Genomic DNA, 22,057 nt, shown 5'->3' with positions numbered 1-22,057 from the left:
TCTCTTCCATATATACAGCCTTCTCACATGGTTCTTAAACCAAGTGTTAGCGAATAGAATTATGCTCTCCAAAACTGTACCATGAGGATTCCCCTGTCATTCTTTTCCGCCAGTTCATGTTCTCAAGCCATTTTTCCTTCTCTTTCTTTTCCTGACTATCGATTTCGAGTCACGTACCACAGTTAAATTTTCATCTCCCTTTACTCTCTGAGTGGCAACGGCCTTGCCGCAGTGGATACACCGGTTCCCGTGAGATCGCCGAAGTTAAGCGCTGTCGGGCGTGGTCGGCACTTGGATGTGTGACCATGCAGGCCGCCATGTGCTGTTGCCATTTTTTGGGGTGCAATCAGCCTCGTGACGCCAATTGAGGAACTACTCGACCGAATAGTAGCGGTTTCGGTCAAGAATACCATCTTACGACCGGGAGAGCGGTATGCTGAGCCCACGCCCCTCCTATCCGCATCCTCCACCGAGGATGACACGGCGGTCGGATGGTCCCGGTAGGCCTCTGGTGGCCTGAAGACGGAGTGCTTTTTCTTTACTCTCTGAATACCATCGTTTACTTCATCATACATTCCTTCAATTTCTTAATCGCCTGCGGAAATAGATGGCATATAAACTTTTACTGTAGTGATGGGTACTGGTTTTGTGTCTGTTTGGCGACAATGCTGCTTATAGTATCTTACCCGCGTTCCTCTTTCATCAATCATTATTATATCAGCTCCTGAATTACTCCCATCTGATTTTTTTGTTGAATACCCTGTACTTACCTAACCGAAAGATACGTTCCTCCTGTCGCTGCACTTCACTAATGCCCACTATATCTGGCTTCAAGCTATCCATTTTCGTTGTTAAATTCGCTAGCCTACCGAGATGAATGAAGGATCAAACATTCCACTCTCAGACCCATTGAATGCCAGTTTTGTTTTTCCTGATGAAGGTATTCTCCCGAGTAATCCCCGCCCGGAGACTTGAAGAGGGGGCTACTTTAACTCCGGGATACAATTGCATAATCATTAAACCATACTTAAGTGTAGCATGCCATCGGAAAATACTGCTGTAGTTACCCATTGCTTTCAGCCGTTCGCAGTACAAGCACAGCAAGGCCATGCTAGTTAATGTTACAAGGCCACATCAGTTATCATACCTATAACTTCATGTCCAAAATTCACTAAAGTCTGAGCCCCCATAAATTGCACACCAAATCCATATTATGGATTTCGTCGAAAACAACTATGAATTAAACTGGTTGCAGCCCATACCAGGAGATTGGTTTCAGAGGTCGTTTGTGCAAAATGTGCTGTGTTCCACGTATCGAGTAATGAGTCAAAACATTTATTCAAAGGACTTGATATATTAGTAAACACAATTCACAGAGTTCACAATTCACAGTAATCACTATCGGTGACATTCTTTCACTTCATTTTAGCCGGCTTCATAAAAATGAAGTACTGGAGGTCTTAACGGCCTACCTTAACATCGAATCGGTTATAACTGCATCTGGCACCCCTTAAAAATCTATAAACAGTAATTTTTTCCGCCGTGTACAAACTCTAGGGATTGTTCAATAAGAGGATACGGAACAAAAAAGGTCTAATGAACTTATGTCCGGAAATGTATAGTTTCCATGCTAGAGACCATTTATCCAATCACATTTTATTACAAAGACTGCGGTGTAATACGCACTGTACTATGCGGCCACAGTTGCAGTACGCATGGTTTCCTACTAGAGGGTGGTACTTTCTTTATACGTCATGCTCTAGCACCCTCTCCTGTCATAGTAATTGGTAACGTTGTGCCCGATTTGCTTCTCTTGCTGATTCACCTTGGAGTGAATGTGATACAATGTTGTACACAGTGGATCCGCATTCGAATAGAAAGCGTGCCGACATGATGTTTACATACGGAAAGGCAAATGGCAACGGATGGTGGGCAGCAAGGTTGTATCAGGAGACCTACCCTCGCCGACAACCACCATAACATTCAGTGTTTGAAACAGTGTTTCGCCGCTTGTCTAAGACAGGGTCGTTTCAGGAAGCAGGAAATCATGGACGTACCTGAAATGTTCGGACACCAGACTTGGAGGGAAATGTGATTAACACAGTGGAAGTCGACGGCCGTGTCAGTACCAGGCAGTTGGCTCGCCAGTACAGGGTAAGCCGGACAACACCGTGAAACATTCTCCATGACAATTGTTACTATCCTTGTCACTTACAGCGCATGTAGATCTTAAAGCGACATACTTTCCACATCGGGAGCAGTTTTGACAGCGGTTTCTTCACCAGGCAACCACGATTCCGGGATTTGCGTCATCCATCCTACTCACGGATGAGGCCACCTTTACGCCGAGTCGTATCTTCAACTTTCATAACATTCACATGTGGGATAGTATGTAGATCCCCCATGGTATGGTGACAGCGAATTATCAGCATGGGCTCAACCGGAATGTGTGGGCCAGGGTAATTAGCGACCGTATTTTGGGACCAGTCTTCCTTCCACTACGCTTAACAGGCCCGAACTATCGGCGTTTCTTGCGGGTGACTTTGCCTCCCTCGCTGGAAGAAGTGCCATTGATGATTTCGAAGTGTTATGTGGTTGCATCATGATGGTGCTCCAGACCATTTCGCCGTTAACGTCCGGACGCATCTCCATTGTGTCTTCCCTGGTCAATGGATCGGACAAGGGGGTCCAGTTGCATGGATTGCTAGGTCACCGGCTCTCAACCCATGCGATTTCTATTTATGTGGCCATCTCAGAATTGTCGTGTATGCAGAGTCCATTCCAGATGTGGAGACACTGGAGCTGCGTATTCATGCTGTTCGGATGCTGCCTGTCCACTGTGAAAGTGTGAGAGAACATGCTACGGGGCGTACACGCATGCGTTGAGGCACGTGGAAACCAGTTTCAGCAAATACTGTAACTGTGGCTGTATGGTACAACGCGTATTAGATCGCTGTCTCTGTAACAATGTTTGATTGAATAAATGGTCTTTAGCGTGGAAACGATGCATTTTCGGACATAAGTTCATTAGATCTTTTTTGTTCCGTAACCTCTCCTCGATCAATCCCTGTACACGGTGGAAAAAGTTACCCTGTATGTAGACATGCCCCACCTCATCAGATTAAGGGATGTGAAGTCACAAAAACGAAGTGTACATGTATACTTCATAGTACAGTAATGCTGTCTGATGAGCAACTGTACATTAATTTACAATAATTTTAATACAAAAGTGTAAATCAGTTGGAATCTATACAAATTTGGCAGTAACAATACTGAGCCAGTTATTCCTTCCACGACTTATTCTGTAATCTAAGTAAATTAAAATAAACGTAACTTCTACGAAGTACAGACTGACTGCGTATGATGTGTTACATATATCATCTTAAATGAATTGTACTGATTCCAAAATAGGTTACAGATTTTGTGTCTCTGCAATTTAAAACTATGATTAATATTTTATTAATATTAATTCTAAACTTTACTTTTGAAAAAAAGTCATTTAATTTAATTTTGATATTGCATAATAAATACCTTTGTCAGTGCATAATAGAATTTTGTAAGTAGCCAAAAGAGTAGGTCCCCCATGGAACCCATTACCCTATAGAGAACTTTAGTTGATATAGACCAATTCATGGTAGAAAAATGTGAGGCAATGGATTTATCTAGTTTCAACATTCGAAACAGAGATTATTTAAAGGAATACTCATATACAATTTTAGAAGGATTGTGTAGTATCTACGGAATCCGCAAGCAATCAGTAATGTTGTGCTCTTATTAAAAACATACCGTACGTATGACAAAAATGGAAATGACATAATACTAGTTTATGTTAGGATAAAGAGTCTGTTGTAAGGTGTCACAATCGATTTTGCTTGGCTATCGATTATTCAGATTATATCTCGAACACTTACCCATGAAACTACTGGAAAGGCTAATGTCTTTCATCTGACCACAGTGCTGCTATCTGCTTTGTTAAGGCATGTAGGACATTCCACCCCAACAAGGTCCATGGTTCGTGGAGGGCGCTAATGGCTAGACATAACTTTTTCCAAACATTTTGGTCAGTTGAAGCCCTTTCATCCAATTCCTTGCACTTTTGTTTTTCTCTAATAATATTTCATCGTTTCATCATGTCTCATTTTCTCTTTCAAACTACTTCACAAAGCTCCTGCCTTGGAATTGTTCTACATTTAACACTTTACTCCAGGAAATATTCGTTTTTGCTGTTTCTTTATGTATTTTTTAAGTCCTCGGATCCAGCTCGTTAATTTATTCAGATGTAATTTACTTGAAGATCTGTTTTGTCAGCTTGCGGTCACTGATCCAGTATAAAGATAATTTTTCCTTATTCATCGTCATCATCATCGTTTCAGGGATTAGGCCCTTCGCTTGTTCCATCCTCAATCTATCTTTGCCTCAGACTTTCTGGGTCTCTTCGGCCAATAGGTCTGTATGAAGGTGCCGCTTTCGGAATCCCTGTATTGTCCATTTTTTCTAAATGCTCTTCCCATTTGCTTCTATACTCGTATTTGTACATTTTATCCTGTACTGTAGATATGTGTGACTGATTATGTACATCCTGGTTTCTTATTTTATCAAGGCATGGATGTCCCAGTAGCGCCCTAAGGAAGTTCATTTCTATATCTTAAATATGACTGTGGCCGTTCTGTCTTAACGTTCACGTTTCACTGTCACATAGAATAAGCGACACTGCCATCCTCTTGTACAGCTTAAGCTGTGTTTCGGTCAGGGCTGTTTTCAGTGTTGTTCGAATAGTTCGGCACATTTCCTGGTATCTTCCTAATTTATTATTTATATCTCCATCGTAATCAAACGAGATATTAAAGCGTAAATATTTAAGATACTGAACTTGTTCTAAAATTCTGTCATCCAACATAATCTTTGCTCTTATTGCAAGAAATGTATTTGCAGTTGCGAATATTTACAACCAATAGCTGTATAATGGAATGACGACAATGTAAATTTGTGCCTGACCGGGACTTGTAACCCTATTACCGCTTGTCGCGAGCGGTCGCCTAGCGTTAGGCTGTTTGAGCACGAGTCGCGGACGTTCTTTGTGTTGCGAACTCCGACGATACCGCCCCCGTCGACTGACGACGATGTCCATGACTACAAAATGGTGATAACTCGTTTATTGTGCCAACTGCGGCCTTTTTATCAGAACGTCGTGAGTCGCTGGCTTCGTATGGCGCACAAGGGCATACCAAAAAGCAACGGTCCCCAAAAGCGCTATAAGCGGAGGAGCAGAGCAACTTCAGGACGGGTTGAGAGCCAGCCGCTGGAGGACAACGGCTGCACGCACCAAGATGATGCTCCCATAGAGCCAACCGCCGCCAGCTGCAGCGTGGCAACACAGAATGGGACTGAGGAAGTTTCATACATACCCACAGCTGATCGATAAGCCATTGGTACGCGAGAAGGACGCTGTTCTCCCCATGGTGGAGTGCAGGCACACATATTACATTTCAAGGGTACGATAGAGGATGGTTTTGTTCTGCGATTGACTGTGTGGGGGCAGGACGGTGAGGCCAAGTAAGGTACACCGACAGGGACTGCACCGGCACTTTAGGAACGGTTTCGGCCGAATTGTTGGGGCTGACCACGGGTGACGATGCGGCTTGACACTCAGTAGACATTTACGACCTAATGAATAACTTGGCACCCGAGGTTCGACAAAAAGCTTATCGTATCGCCACAATTAATTTCAGTATGATTGGAACAACATTGAAGATCGATCTGCCGCTGATATTGACTTTGTTTTATTGCAAGAAGGGGGGTCTCGTGTCCGACTCCGACTTGTATGGTTATGCGACATACATGGCACCTGGTGATCACACTATCAGTGTTACGGCGATACTAGTAGCTGACGGTATTTCCATCGAAGATGTGACTTACCTCCAGAGGGCTGCCGATCACGGCGCTGGGCGCACTTACTATTAATGTGTATGCCGAGAGTTTTGAACGCCGAGCGGTCGCCACTTGCCTTTTCCGACCATAGTGCCTTCATATTCACGGTCACTCTACAGCAACAACGATTATGGCGCAGACGTGGTATGTGGAAGATGAATGCGGCTCACCTCCAGGACCCAAAACGCCGTCAGGTTATCGCTGCTGCGTTGGCGGACTGTGAAGCATATCTTCCACGTTGGCATGTTGGACGGAATGTGCAAAACCAGCTTTCCGGCGGGTGCTAATACTATGTGGAAAGGACATCGCGACGTGGCATAGACATACTTTGGACTTTTATTACACGATTCTTCTCGAACTCGTATCCCAGCCGCAATCACTAGACCGAGCAAGCCGCCGAATTAAAGCCAACGTATTCTCTCTTAAACGGCGAAAATTGGAAGGGGTCCTCGTGCGGTCGCTGCGTCAAGACGGAACTAGCAGCCAAATCCCATCTGCGCACCACATCATGCTTGATAGCCGTCGACGCCGACAACTCCTAACCATGGACTTTCCTCCGCGGGATGGTCGACCCTTAACCGCCCAGGCAACCATTATGGAAGGCTTTGCAAACCATTATCGATGTTTTTACCAGGAGAGGAATATAGAGAAGAGAGACGATGACGACATTCGAAAGCATGTGTCACGCACGCTCGACGGCACAGCAGCACCGTCGCTTTTAGCGGAGGTCACGCATGACTTCATTGAGGAAACACTAGACCAGGGTAAAAAGTCGCCCGGCCGGATGGACTGCCGCTCGAATTGTATCGGGCTTTCCGCACCATGATGATGCCACGTTGGATCACCATGTACCAAGAGTTTATGTTCCCCAGCTTTTGTGTGCCACGTGCCTTCGTCGAAGGACTACTCATCCCAATACACAAGCCTTCCAGAGGTCGGTCGATCGATGGCTACTGTCCTATTACAATGCTGAATTCGGAGTATAAGATCTGTGTCTGGCTCTTGGAAGTTCACATAAGGAAGGTCCTGCCACTAATTCTTTCAACGAAGCCAACGACACAAAGAGAAGAATCCAACATGCCAACGACCACTGGTAAATGTAGGGATTTGATAGCTCTCGCCACATCCTGTCGCCTCCGAGCTGCTTTGAATTCAAATGACTTCGACCACGCTTTTGACAGAGTGCACCACAAGTTTCTTGTTCAGATTGAGCCTGACTTCCTCGACGCAGTTTTGCTCCCCGTACGTGGAGCATCATCTCATGTACTGGTAAATGGATGTACCACCGTCAATACCAATCTGGCGTTCGGTTCGACAAGGATGCCCACTCTTCAAGATTTTTTTACACGACTGCACTGGAACCGCTCACAGAAGGCCTGAAAGGCCGACTTTAGGGTATTACGTTGAGGGGCCACACCTTCCACGCAGAGCGTTTAAATGGTTCAAATGGCTCTGAGCACTATGGGACTCAACATCTTAGGTCATAAGTCCCCTAGAACTTAGAACTACTTAAACCTAACTAACCTAAGGACATCACACACACCCATGCCCGAGGCAGGATTCGAACCTGCGACCGTAGCAGTCCCGCGGTTCCGGACTGCAGCGCCAGAACCAGAGCGTTTACTGACGACCTTCTACTACTGGTTCGCTCAAGTGATGAGCTCTGTTCGGTGCTTGAATGGATTAAGTGACATTGATTGGCGGCTGGAAGCCATATGAATGTAGCCAAGTCGGCGGCGATGCATATTGGGAGGAGCCTCCAGGAGCGCTGCGTGACACCTCTCCCACAGGTGAATGCGGTCAGATATTTGGGTTTTACTTTTACACAATATGTGCGTCGCATGGCAAACATAAACAATAGAGGTGTACTGCAGGCGATACGCTAAGAAGTCTACCACAACCTTCTTCGACGCATGGACCTCCTACTGTGTCCAGTATTTTAACCTTCACATAGCGAGCAAGTTGATACACATGGCTCACGTTCTCCCACTACTGACAACGATGGCAACCTGACTACAGGCGGCATTTGGATATTATATTACTGATGGATTACTATTTAAAGTCCGCTACGACACCCTCACTCTCTCTCCACGTGAAGGTGGGCTGGGACTTACGTACGAGCGTTTGTTTTTGAGATCTATACCTCGCAAAGTGATTGAGAGTAAAAACCCAGCTGCACTATGGCCTGCGGTGTGGACAACATTCCGACAATCCTCCTATGCCCAGAGGATAGTTGCTTCCAGACAGCGAAGTCTCACACCATCACATGGTTTAAAGATTCAAATGGCTCTGAGCACTATGGGACTTAACTGCTGTGGCGCTCGCGCGGTTCCAGACTGTAGCGCCTAGAACCGCTCGGCCGCTCCGGCCGGCTTTAAATGCATGTCCATTTATTACTAATTCTGCGATGATGACAAGGTGGTTCTTGACTATTGGCAAAATCTCCAAGATAATCATAGCACACTTCAGCACACTCCTCGCTAACAACAACTCTTCGCAAGTTATTCGCGCAGCGTTATCATAAACCCCCTCCACAGTTGGAGTGTACCGAGCAGAGGACGACCCCCATAGTGGATCTCGACAAGAAGTGAAATGGTTATCGACTTCGTACGGAATCGCGCGTGGAATGGCGTGCTGGATCTGTTTTTCATCATTATGTTGATTTCCTTTGATCGTGTGGTCGTTGTTTAAGCAAAACAACTGTAAGAATTTCCATTCTCCTATTTGTTGTTAGATGTTTTGAGTTCACCCGTGTGTTGGAAGGTGTACACACTAAGTAAACGTGGTTCAACAAAAATTTATTTCATATTGAAATGATTTATGTTCTTTCGCTTGTTTACATTACCTTCTTACTAACAGAAACAATTCGTATTACAACTGTATCTGCAATTTTGTAGTAGAAGTACAAAATAAATAAATTTACAAAGAAATTAAAAAAAGAGAAGGATGGTAAGGCGACCGATCGCGATAACCGGTAGCGGGAAACCCGGGTTCGAGTCCGGAAAATTTTTTTTATTGTCGTCATTCCATTATACAGCTGATGGGTGTCCATATTCATGACTGCGAATATATTTCTTATATTTCGTATCGGTTGCAGTCACATGCATGCGCGTCCGAAGGAAAATTACATCTTATTTCCGAATAACACAGATAATGCAATTTCGTACTGCTCTTACTGGGTAATTGTCTTGGAATGACTTGGCTACTGATTTAGAGGTAGAAATTTTGAAGTTATATTGTTTACCAATCTTATGCAACGAAGAAACAGCTCTTTGAACATTATATTCTGTGTTTCACAAAATCACTAAGTCCTCAGCTTTGCTAGCACATTTAAAGTGCTCCTTCCCAAGGAAGTTCTAGGTGGCTGATCGATCCATCAGTGTAGGATATAAATGTTAAAATACTTTATTTCTCGCACTGTAATTAGGTAAATGAAGTCTGAATCAGGTGCTATAATATTAATTTTTATACGCTTTACTATGAGTTGAGTGTAGCCCCTCTTAGCCAGTACATTACATAATTCCCCCCTATGTGTCTTATCCAAGATCTCTAGATCTACAAACCCCATATAGGTGAGCAAATCGTATTCCCTTGTTTTCTCTCTTAGACGTTTCATAATAAATATGTTGTCAATTAAGACTCTCCACTTTATGCAAGAGCTACTCTGCTGTTCGCTTTATTCGGTTATTTAACATATTAGCGCGTAGTTTACACCCTGAATGTAATATGCTCATAGTCAATCAGTTTTGTGAGTTTATGCCCTTCCCCTTCCTTAAACATAGAAAAAACACTTGCTGTTAATCGTGTATCTGGGATCCTCATGGTAAGACAAGAGGTGTTTAATGCATGAAGAAGACGAAGTATGAGTAAAACTCCATTTTTTACGAGTTCGATATTTATCCCACATGGTCCTAGTGATTTTTTTTTATTCTTTTGTTTTCCTGTTACCGCTCCTAGCGTAATATTTTTACCTATTCTCAGGTGCTATCTTCAGGATTAGTAGATATGTCTCCAGCAGGGTTAAACCAAATAATTTTGTGTTCACTCTATTATTCATGCGTTTCACATTTATTCGTGTATTGCCTCTTTCTGGTTTACTTAAAATTCTGGAATAATTTATAGATAAAAGATTTTTATTCCATGTACATTGTGCACCAGACCACTCACTATTTTTTCCCAACTGTCTGTCTGTCCTTACCATCTCTGTTATTTGTCAAAATTTTGAGGTATTTCATAATCGTTTCTTAATTCCCGGATTTCTTTATTGCTTATTGGACCTAATTTTTTCTCGTGATTCTTCTCTCTAAGATTTCTAGTTGGTTTAATATATAATATAAAGCTCGACATTCACTTACATACATACATACATCCTTGTTCCATAGACCATGAATACGACATTTCGTAATGATGTGGAACGTGTCACTTTAACATAAGTTTTCTTTACACAGAATAATTAATTAATTTTTTTTAGTTTCACGGTTACTAATTCATATCTAAGAATTCATCTATTGAGTAGGAGTTGTCATTCAGAAATTCTTTTAAGTTGTTTTTAATTGTTGATTGGCTATCTAATATAGAGGTATTCTGGTTTCAGTACGAGTTATAAACATTGTTTTTCCATCCACGACATGCATTTTTATTGTAAACATTCGCTATTTTCCATGTATCCCATTCTGAATATCTTTTCGTTTATGGATGTTTTTCTAACCCATTTTCTTGAATTATCTCTCCTAGATACTTCAGCGTTTAAACTTTTATTATTTGCGAACATTTTTATGCATTTTTTATGTTAGTGATAAATTTGTTTTTCTCTGCAGAGATTCTTAAATGTCTTCTACTGACTATTTGCGCCTAGAAATTGACGTATTTCTGCATTTGGTTTTGTTTCTAGAGATAGGTAAATGATAATTATTTACGTTTGCTACACAAAGTCGTATTTTCATGTAATTCGGAGATGCCTCACGAATGCAGTACAACACGGTAAAGGATGCCTTGTAGTTGGACGGTGGTCCTCCGGCTGAGCGCAGCTCTAATACCGACCAACCGGTCCACTTGTCCAGCGGGGCACGCGCGAACACGAGACGTAGCGGTCTGCAAGCCGCCCTCTGCAAATAACACAGTAGCGGTGGCATTCCAGCGCCGCCGTGGGGGCGGCGGCGGTGGCGGCGGGGGAGCGAGCTTTGTCGGTGCGGCGCTGGCGCACGATCCGCGCGTGCGGCTCGCTTTATCATTAGCGGGTCCGCCCACGCCGCCGCCGCCGCCGCCGCCGCCGCCGCCGCCGTCCGCGCTGACGAGGCGAAGCGAGAGCAGTGACTCCGCGCGCCCGCTATTGCCGCGTCGGCCGCCCTATTGGTGCAGATCATCGCTCAGGGGGTCATCAGCGATAGAGCACTCACGTCGAGCCCACTCCAGCAGCCGTCTTCAGACACGTCCCGTCTGCTGTAGCGCATACGACTGCCTAGAACAGTATGTGTGTGTGCTCGTCTAGATGTGGTTCCAGTAGAGGCAACCGTCTGTAATAGCCAGACATTTGATTATACACAAGGCGTCTACATCTGCATCTACATACATACTCCGCAATCCACCGCACGGTGCGTGGCGGAGGGTACCTCGTACCACAACTAGTATCTTCTCTCCCTTTTCCACTCCCAAACAGAACGAGGGAAAAATGACTGCCTATATGCATCTGTACGAGCCCTAATCTCTCTTATCTTATCTTTGTGGTCTTTCCGCGAATTATAAGTTGGCGGCAGTAAAATTGTACTGCAGTCAGCCTCAAATGCTGGTTCTCTAAATTTCCTCAGAAGCGATTCACGAAAAGAACGCCTCCTTTCCTCTAGAGGCTCCCACCCGAGTTCCTGAAGCATTTCCGTAACACTCGCGTGATGATCAAACCTAACAGTAACAAATCTAGCAGCCTGCCTCTGAACTGCTTCTATGTCCTCCCTAAATACGACCTGATAGGGATCCCAAACGCTCGAGCAGTACTCAAGAATAGGTCATATTAGTGTTTTGTATTTTGTATTTTGTGTCAAACTGAAACAGGTATTAGTAGGTCCACAACCGATTACATTGGGGTAGGGAACCAATCGTCAGAAATTCATATTTATTGTATTAGGGGGACACACACACACAGCATTTAGCCAATAACAACAACGTAGTTCATAGTAATTGTCCCAAGCGACGACCTCCAGTGTCGTCAGTGCATGTATGTAAACGGCGTCTGCTGTTCTGCCGCCCTCTCGCAAAGATTCCGGGTATCTGTTGTACACTGGAAGAGGTAGCACGCGATTAACAGCGTACACCGCCGACCAATTAGGGTCCAAGCTGCCTCTCTCCTGGTACAACAGACACCAGGGATCTTTGATGGAGTGCGGCAGGACTTCATGCGAAGTTACCATGCACGCATTTAGACTGGCAGCCGTCACATTGAGCAGTTACTATGAGCTACGTTGTTGTTGAGCGGTGTATGCTGGGTACGTTCGTAAAACAATAAATATGCATTTCAGACCATTTGTCGAATGGTTGGGCCCACTATCACCCATTTCAATGTGACCCAAAAGTTTGAGACACCCGCGTTAGTGGAAGTAACAGAACTGAAACAAAGTAAGCGCATCTACAGACACAGAGATGACTTGAAGTGTGTCCAAGGGTAGGGGATTTAAGGCACTCAGAAGTTATACACAGTAAGATGGAATCTTATACTTCCTAAGACGCGTTCAAGTGAGCCCCATATGAACTCAGTCATGTAGTGCAAACAGTTGCGAGTAATAATGTGTGAACTCTGTAAGTAAAGCTCCCCTACTATTTATGCTTGGTATATTGAAAGGCAGCTCTCTCTCCATGTCGATTAATGTAGGACAGTGCTCATCCTACAGAACCCGGTAGTATAAAATTACAAGATTAACATAACACTTCTCGATCCCGTCACACTATTTAAGTACCACGGTATATCAGCGGGAATCGGTATGAAGTGGCGACTTTGTTCTCATGGAACCTGTTTGATAAATTTAGAGATACTCTTCCGCCTCTATGGTCTATCTCACACAGGAATGTTAACAATAAGATAAAGGAGTTGGAAACGTTCCGTGTCTAGATTTGCAAATGGACTTCTTACGAAACTTAGACCGAATTATGCTCGGAATTGAAGTGGCCTCTCTTATAAAAAGACTGGCGAATCTATAAAGAAATGCAATGTGACCGCCACATTTAGATAACAAGATCTAGAGAAGTAGAGACTTACTTCGCAAAAAGTAACATAATGAACAAATGAAACAGTTAACTGATTAGTCGTAGCAGACATCTGAATTTATCATAAAAACACGTAAAGAACGGTGCTTGTAGCGCAGCTGTGAGTGGTAGGGATGATGTGCGCACTCTCTTAGCATAGCTCACAAATACAAGAAATAAAATAATCACACTTGATAGCATGAAAAACTGCAGTTCTGGCAGCTTCGTCAAACTGCGTCAACTGTCTTCACACCGAAAAAAAAAGCATCTGGTAACGACGCTTAATGTTCACACTGATTCCTGCAAGACTTGAGATTTATCGTAGATTGATTTTTAGAAAGTACAATGCTTGCTGATGCCAATGCACTGTACCCCGTATAGTGTGGTATTTTAAAATTCAAATCGAGTTGAATTCATTGTATAAGAAAGTGATGGTAATGAAGCCAAATTGATTTAAAGAGTGTTCGAATGTGTGTGAATTAATAAGGGACCAAACTGCTGAGGTCATCGGTCCCTAGACTTACACACTACTTAAACTACTTATGCTGCGAACAACACACACACACATGCCCGAGGGAGGACTCGAACCTCAAGCGGGAGAGGCCGCGCAATCCGTGGCATGGCGCCTCAAACCACGCAGCCACTCCGCGCGGCTTTAAAAAGTGTTCGACTGGAAGAATATATAATTATCTCAAAAATACCATAAGCTACACTGGCACAGCATTATTGCTCAGAACGCATGACTCAAAAAGCTTCAACAGGTGAAATTTTAGACCGATGAAAATCGATATTATCTTGAAACATTGAATAACGCTCATTGAATACGCTCTTCAGCATCTCCACGGGATAGACAAACTTTGCAGTCATGAAAGATTTGCTGTTCTCCAATGCTGACATCGCAAAGCAAACGGAGAAGATAAGTGTACGTAAAACAATACGATATCTATAAATGATTAACATACCCCTTCTCCAGATGTGGACATCCGTTACACAAGCAGATAGTACCTTACCAAACCGCGCTATCATACGCAGAGAACTGCGACATTACGCCCATCAGGTCAGACGCTTCTTACGACTCCACACACTGTTGTGTGTCAACCACTCTGACCACCGAACCTCAGAAGGAGCGCATGAATGTCATTGGTCTGGGCAACCGGAATACAGGGAGTCCTTCCGAGGAAGCTTACTGACCTCCAAAAGACACGTGTGCTTACAGAAAGCGATGTCTAGCTATAGATGGGCACATATCCAATGAACCTGCGTGTTATTAACGAGCGAAATAATTTCAGGAGCGAAAGTTTCGACTATAACAGATAAATTTCAAGAAGTTTGGATGGATAAAGAGTATTTTTTCTCTTGTTCCACTAGCGAACGGACTAAGGTTCTGAGTCGCTAATACGAGACGAAGTGCTGTCAGCCATGCACTGTACAGCGGCATGCGCAGTATGTGTTCAAAAGCATTGACCTGTTGACAAATGGCACCACGATACTGTCACATGAGAAGTAACACATGAGGAGACAGGATGTGCTTTTCCGCTGTACCATCAGAATTCCTTCATTCACTACCAGCTGTGACCTTAAGTCATAACCTAAGGCCTCCCATGCCACTTGTAGACCTCTCCCCAGATCGCCACCATTCTCGTCGTGGTTGACCATCCAGGGTAGAGAAGATCAGTGCGATTCGTCGCTGAACACAATGCGATTCCAGTCATTAGCAGTCCACGCTTCCTGATCATTGCACCACTCCAAACGCATCCTACAGATGCAACATTGCTTGTTCTCGGATGGCAGGAGCATCTGGGAAGGAGTTGATGCACAGAATGACGATCCTCCTTGTGGTGGTCAGACGTGGTCGTCTGGTTGACGACGAGTGTGCTTGACCTCATATTCCGTTCAGTCGAACATCGGGCCACTGTCACATTCGAATGCTCCACAGATCTGGATAATCCTCCATTCAAGCAACTGGCCGAATGGAGACCCACGATGAAGCCACTTTTAAACTCTATCAGGTGCCGACAACGGTGTCTCACAGTGATCCTTCACAGCGATCACTCAGTATCCGATGCTAACGAAGCCCTTATATACTCTACTGGGGTCGTAATAGTTCTAAACACGAGCAACGCTAATGCACTCTGGTTGTACTTATGAAACTGACCGTTTAAAAAATGGTTCAAGTGGCTCTGAGCACTATGGGACTTAACATCTGACGTCATGAGTCCCCTAGGACTAAACCTAACTAACCAAAGGACATCACACACATTCATGCCCGAGGGAGGATTCGAACCTGTGACCGTAGCGGTCGGGCGGTTCCCGACTTAAGTGCCTAGAACCGCTCGGCCACACCGGCCGGCAATCTGATCGCTTACATACCCGCCGATATTGCGTACGTGTGCCAAGTTACATTTACATCTGGCCGTCTCTTTTGGTGCTTCTTTTCTGACATGAAGTGTATTTGTCAATAAATTATTTTTTTCGTTGTTTTCAGTTACCTCGAGACTCATTTTTTCTTTGTGTGTTCGTATTCCTTCTCCGTGAAATACAGTAATACCGATGTTACAGGTTCCATTTGGGCTGAGACCCCGATTCCCCACCACCATTTCTCACTGTTAGGCGCACACGTTTGGTCAAACTGTAAATTTCCTGCACACTTGGTCTTGATGTAGCATGTACGCCTGGGACACAGTGTTCAAAATTTTTTAGGGGAAAGGCATTTTATGAATACTAATAAAGTAACTCTTGAACCCCATAGCAGAAATCCCAGATAACGATTCCAAAGAGCATTTACATTATACTACAATTACACTGCATTTTTATTGGGCTCGTTTACCTTCGTTATTTCTATCACATTTGGCTTTTGACTGTTACACAAAAAAAGTGGCCAAGTTAGAGATCGTGTTTATATTTTCCTTTCCATTCCATCTTGTAGCGTTGTTCTTCAGTAAAAAATGTGTTACATTAGGAAGTATTCTCTTAGGAGTACTTGTACCATTGTAAGCATGTATTAAGTGAGCAAGTTGTGTTGTCGTTTAAGGTATGATTTTATTTGGCGACAGTTTCGTGGCGAAGAACTAGTGATGAGAACATACGAAAGAAAACAGTCGATTCAATGGCTTGATGTAAATCAATGGACTCATACGGTTGTAATTTTGGCGTCCGGAGCTCTGCGGACACCGAGCGAGGTGGCGCCGTGGTTAGACACTGGACTCGCATTCGGGAGGACGATGGTTCAATTCCGCGTCCGGCCATCCTGATTTAAGTTTTCCGTGATTTCCCTAAATCGCTCCAGGCAAATGCCGGGATGGTTCCTTTCAAAGGGCACGGCTGACTTCCTTCCCCGTCCTTCCCTAATCCGATGAGACCGATGACCTCGCTGTCTGGTCTCCTTCCCCAAAACAACCAACCAACCAACTCTGCGGACACCGAACTTGCGGACACTGGAGATTTACGGACATAACCCCCACTCACCAAACCCTCAGAGTTGGGTGGGTAGCCTGATGAGTGCCCTGTCCCTTCTTCCGCCTCTTAGTTGTTGCACTTTTCCCTCTCCCTCGCCCCTTAAGCACTGTGTGAACGTCTCTCTGGTCGAAACACAAGTCTCTCTGCGTACTTTGCTTTCAAAGTTCGTAGTGTGATTTTCAGTACAGAAGTCGTTGCAACTAGAACCCTCCGTCCGCGTGGCGAATCTGCTTGAGTAGTGGTCGTCTACATTACTCACTATGCATGCGCCCGTGGAAGTATGCGGCGGGCGACTCACTATCACGCGACGCTCACTCACAGGCTGATCGGCAACAGCCGCGTGGCCTTGCCCACGTAAGGCCCACGCCTGTAAGGAAACATGTGCAGTCTACATAGCTTCGACACAACGTAGGGGCACTTATGGGCCCGACAAGCGTTAAAATGCATTTAGAATTAGAATTTATTTTTGGCTGTTGATTTTCCATGTTTTCTGTGGAGAAGGTGTGTGCTGTACACCTGAATCACAAAGTGTCACTACAGTATACCGAAAATTAAAGTGTTAACCGAAAATTGAATGTTAATGAAGGTTATTGTTTCAGTTGTGTCACTTTACATTTCCGTGAAATAATAGCTGATGAATTAATGCTCGCTTTCAGTCAGCATCTAAAATCACACTGGCATTTAGACATATTCTGAACAGAATGAATTAAGAAGATTTATGTGGAGGAGTGATAACAGACTGTTTTTGCCAGTGCTGCTCTGCTTTTTTCGTCCACAAGGGTTATCTGCTGCCTAAGTAGCAGAATTCCAGAAGTTCGTCTACTTCGTGATCCCCAATTCTGATGTTAAGTTTCTCAATGTTGTAATTTCTGCTACTTCTCATTGCTTTTTTCTTTCTTCGAATTATTCTCAGTCCTTATTCCGTACTCATTAGACTGTTCTGCATCTACATGAATACTCTGCAAATCACGCTCAAGTGCCTGGCAGAGGTTTCATCGAGCCACCTTCACAACAATTCTCTATTATTCCAATGTCGAAGAGCGAGCGGAAAAAAAGTGCGATCTCAGATTTTCATAATTTTATTACGATGATCGTTTCTCCCTATGTAGGTCGGCGTCAACAAATACATTTGCTTTCGGAGGAGAAAGTTGGCGATTGAAATTTCGTGAGAAGATTCCGCCGCAACGAAAAACGCCTTTGTTTTAATTATGTTACCCCAAATCCTTTATCATGTCAGTGACACTCTCTCTCTTATTTATCGATAATATAAAACATGCTGCTTTTCTTTGACTTTTCTAGATGTAATCCGTGTCTTATCTGGTGAATATCCCACACCGCGCAGCAGTACTCCAAAAGAGGACGGACAATCGTAGTGTAGGCACTCTCTTTAGTAGATCTGTTGCAACTTCTATGTGGTAATAAAACACAGTCTTTGGTTCACCTTCCCTCACAACATTTTCTGTGTGTTCTTGCTGATTTAAGTCTTTCGTAATTGTAATTCCTAAATATGTAGTTGAATTTAAGACCTTCAGATTTGACGGATTTATCGCGTAACCGAAGTTTAAGGGATTCCTTTCAGCACTTACGTGGATTACCTCACACTATGCATTATTTAGGGACAATTTCCAATTTTCGGGCCATACGGATATCTTTTCTAAATTGTTTTGCAATTTGTTTTGCTCTTCACACGACTTTACTAGAAAATAAACGGCAGCATCGTCTGCATACAACCTAAGATGGCTGCTCAGATGTCTCATAAATCGTTTATATAGACACGGAACAGCAGAGGGCCTATAACACTACCTTGAGGAATTCCAGAAATCTCTTCTGTTTTACTTGATGGCTTTGCGTCAGTTACTACGAACTGTGGCTTCTCTTACAGGAAATCACAAATCCAGTCACATAACTAAGACGATATTGCGTAAGCTCGCGATCTGACTACAAGCCGCTTGTGTGCTGTAGTGTCAAAACTCTTCTGGAAATATAAAAATATGGAACCTATTTCAAATCTTTTGTCAATAGGACTCAACACTACGTATGAGTAAAGAGCTAACTGCGTTTCACAATACGATATTTTCTAAATCTGTGTTGACTGTGTGTCAATAGACCTTTCTCTTCGAGGTAATTCATAATGCTCGAAAGCAATATACGTTCCAAAATCCTGCTACGTATCGACGTTTATGACATGGGCCCGTAATTTAGTGGATTACTCCCTCTGCCTTCCTTGAATATTGGTATTTCCTGTGCAGTTTTGTGGCCTTTTGGTACGGATCTTTCGACGAGCGAGCGGTTGTATATGATTGTTAATATGGAGCATCAGCATATTCTGAAAGGAACTTGTTGGTATACAGTCTGGACGGGAAGACTTGCTTTTATTAAATAATTAAAATTGCTTCACTACTCCGAGGACATCTAATTCTAAGTCACTAATGTTGGCAACTTTTCTGGATTGGAATTCTGGAATATTTATTTCGTCTTCTTTGGTGGAGAAATTTCTGAAGGCTATTTTATCGATATTGAGGGTAAATTGTAGTTACCACCGAATGAAATTGTATGAGTCGTGTAAGTGTTTGAAATTAGACTTAAGTTTTCTTTGAACCTTTCAGCAATTGTATCATCTAAGTTGGGAGGTCGGTAGAACGATCTAGTTATTATTTTATTCCCGTTGCCAAGAATGACCTCTGTTCATAATAACTCACAGGAACAATCTACTTCAATTTCGCTACAAGATAAACTACTTCTAAAAGCAAGAAACACGCCATCGCCAACTGTGTGTAGCCTATCCTTTCTGAACATCGTCAGGTCCTTGGAAAAATTTCAGCTGAACTTATCTCTGGCTTTAGCCAGCTTTCAGTGCCTATAAGGATTTGAGTATCAGTGCTTTCTATTAGCCCTTGGAGCTCTGGTGCTTCCCCAAACAGCAACGACAATTTACAACATTTATACCGATGGCTTCTGGATAAATGTTCTTCCAGTGTTCGACCAGCAACCTTTGAGACTGAAGCCCCTTTTGTGTTTCTCTGAGACCCTCTTACCTAAAAAACCGCCCAGTCCACTCCACATAGCCCCTGCTCCCCGTGTAGTGGACTCCTGACAAATTTAGCGGAACCCGAAACTCAACCACTCTATTGCGCAAGTCACGGAATCTGCAGCCTATATGGTCGCAGAACCGTCTGAGCGCTGATTCAGACCCTCCGTCTGGCTTTATACCAGGGGTCCGCAGTCGGTCCTGTCAACTGTGCTGCAATGATAAGCTCTGCTTCCATCTCATAACCAAGACTGGCAGCCTTTACCACTTCTCGTAGCCAGTCGAAACTAGAATACCTTCCGATCCAAGCGACACACATAATTGATACCGACACGAGCCACCACCTGCAGTTGGCTGCAACCTGTGCTCTTCATGTCGTCCCGAAGGATCCATTCCACATCTGGAGGGGTCTCATAACGCGCCTAACATTGGAGCTTCCAACTACCAATCTCACCCCCTGTGATTGCCTGGATTTTGCAGGCTGAGAGGGCTCCTCTGAAACAGGACAGAGAGACAGTGTTAGTCAAAGACAGCACCTGGCACCTGTTTGTCAGACTAACCGAGGATGCCTTACGTTCGGCCCCCTGGGAAGTCTTTCCCCTCCTGCCACGAGGCGACCTTCTACTCGACCACAGGTGAGGCGGTCAACCTCAGTGCGAGCAATAACTGGGCTGGCCAGTGGTGCGGATTGATCGGCGGTCTCAGACGTGCTGGACGTCCGTTGGATCCCCACGGCCGGCCCACAACAGTGATGCCCGTCCACTGCAGCTTTAAGCTGAGAAACCGAAGAAATCGTAGCCTGGAGCTGAGAGCGAAGTGTCCTCTACTCGGCTTGCTTCCACACACAGCAATCACAGTCCCTGTCCGCACTAAAGATCATAGAGAACTACACTACACAGACAAACAGAGGACCGTTGACACGCACTACAGAATTCTGCTGTAGACACTGACGAAAACGTAAGAACTGTGTCCAATAAATTACACTGACATGCAGAGATTGAGAAACCAAACTATCAAAGCCCTCAGGTGAGACTAAATAATTCGCTCTTGATTAGAAACTTGTAATAAGTGACGAAATCGGTCTACTTTCCGACGCGAACGAGAAAACTGTGTCTATTAAATATTAAATTAACACGCAAAAATTCAAGAAACTAAACTACCAAAGCACAAAGATGAAACTATATAATTCGCTCCTGGTTAGCAACTCATAAAATGTCACAATATTGGTCACTTCCCTGTTGCTGCCTGTGTCTCGGCCAGCTGCTGCTGCCTGACTGTTCATTCCATTCAACAGGTCCTGTAATTCTTCTTCACCCGCCAGGGTAGCCGAGCGCGCCAACGCCCTGCTTCCTGGACTCGGGTAGCCGCTCCAGCCCCAGATCGAATCCACCCAAGGGATTAACAACGAGGGCCGGTGTGCCAGCCAGCCTGGAGGTGGTTTTTAGGCGGTTTTCCACGTACCACTGGGTGAATACCAGGCTGGTCTCCATGTTGCGCCTCAGCTATACGACGCACAGGCATTTAACACATATTCGCACTATTTCTTGATTTACACTAGAATCAGGCAGTTGGGGTACACTGATTCCATCCCAGAGGATATGGTGTGGCGGCAGGAAGAGCATCCGGCCATCCCCTAAACATTTTTTTTTTTTTTTTTGTCATCAGTCTATTGACTGGTTTGATGCGGCCCGCCATGAATTCCTTTCCTGTGCTAACCTCTTCATCTCAGAGTAGCACTTGCAACCTACGTCCTCAATTATTTGCTTGACGTATTCCAATCTCTGTCTTCCTCTACAGTTTTTGCCCTCTACAGCTCCCTCTAGTATCATGGAAGTCATTCCCTCATGTCTTAGCAGATGTCCTATTATCCTGTCCCTTCTCCTTGTCAGTGTTTTCCACATATTCCTGTCCTCTCCGATTCTGCGTAGAACCTCCTCATTCCTTACCTTATCACACCACCTAATTTTCAACATTCGTCTATAGCACCACATCTCAAATGCTTCGATTCTCTTCTGTTCCGGTTTTCCCACAGTCCTGACGTACATCCTCAGAAATTCCTTCCTCAAATTAAGGCCGGTATTTGATATTAGTAGACTTCTCTTGGCCAGAAATGCCTTTTTTGCCATAGCGAGTCTGCTTTTGATGTCCTCCTTCCTCCATCCGTCATTGGTTGTTTTACTGCCTAGGTAGCAGAATTCCTTAACTTCATTGACTTCGTGAGCATCAATCCTGATGTTAAGTTTCTCGCAGTTCTCATTTCTACTACTTCTCATTACCTTCCTCTTTCTCCGATTTACTCTCAAACCATACTGTGTACTCATTAGACTGTTCATTCCGTTCAGCAGATCATTTAATTCTTCTTCACTTTCACTCAGGATAGCAATGTCATCAGCAAATCGTATCATTGATATCCTT

At 44.1% G+C, this 22,057-nt stretch overlaps 1 pseudogene; it reads left to right on the top strand.

The window, feature by feature from the left end:
• The first annotated feature begins 213 nt into the window (after window positions 1-213).
• On the top strand, window positions 214-331 carry LOC124799924 (annotated as a pseudogene).
• Window positions 332-22,057: the final 21,726 nt, after the last annotated feature.

The sequence above is a fragment of the Schistocerca piceifrons genome, chromosome 5, assembly GCF_021461385.2.
Source record: "Schistocerca piceifrons isolate TAMUIC-IGC-003096 chromosome 5, iqSchPice1.1, whole genome shotgun sequence".
Lineage (NCBI taxonomy): Eukaryota > Metazoa > Arthropoda > Insecta > Orthoptera > Acrididae > Schistocerca > Schistocerca piceifrons.
The sequence above is the reverse complement of the archived record's forward strand: the minus strand, read 5'-3'. Positions and strand labels throughout refer to the sequence as shown.